Raw genomic sequence first — 418 nt, 5'->3', positions numbered from 1 at the left:
TTATGTATGATTTTATTTGTGACAAAGTAAGGAGCATTGAGGATTTTACGAAGGATTTTGGATTGTAAGGATTGAATACGAGAGGAATTCGATGGATTAGTGGAGCCCGAAAGCTCAACTCCATATGTCCAGATAATAATAAATATAAACCAGTAGGTTAGGTTTAGAAGTTTGTGAAAAAAAATATGTAGTTATCGCCGAGGAATATGCAATACGTTTTTTATCCCTACTGAAAAATATGATGGAAGCAATGCCACCGATGTGGGTATTTTTACCCGATTTTCGAGTATTTTTCTTCTTAGTAGGTAATTGGCGTGGAGGGGGACTTCGGATAAAATGGTTTTACATTATAATAGTACAAGGGCCGGGAAGAAAAAAGGCAGTTATTTCATCCCAATTTTTGATTACTTTAATGAAA

The 418-nt window shown here is 34.9% G+C and overlaps 1 protein-coding gene across 1 annotated transcript in view; it reads left to right on the top strand.

The window, feature by feature from the left end:
- The window catches only part of LOC106686070 (endoplasmic reticulum-Golgi intermediate compartment protein 3), a 29,622-nt gene that overhangs the window by 11,332 nt on the left and 17,872 nt on the right, over nt 1-418 (top strand). The gene's annotated exons all lie outside the window — the stretch shown is intronic.

Source organism: Halyomorpha halys, unplaced genomic scaffold, assembly GCF_000696795.3.
Source record: "Halyomorpha halys isolate HHAL.00 unplaced genomic scaffold, Hhal_1.1 Scaffold772.1, whole genome shotgun sequence".
Taxonomy (NCBI): domain Eukaryota; kingdom Metazoa; phylum Arthropoda; class Insecta; order Hemiptera; family Pentatomidae; genus Halyomorpha; species Halyomorpha halys.
This window is presented reverse-complemented; position numbering and strand designations above follow the sequence as displayed.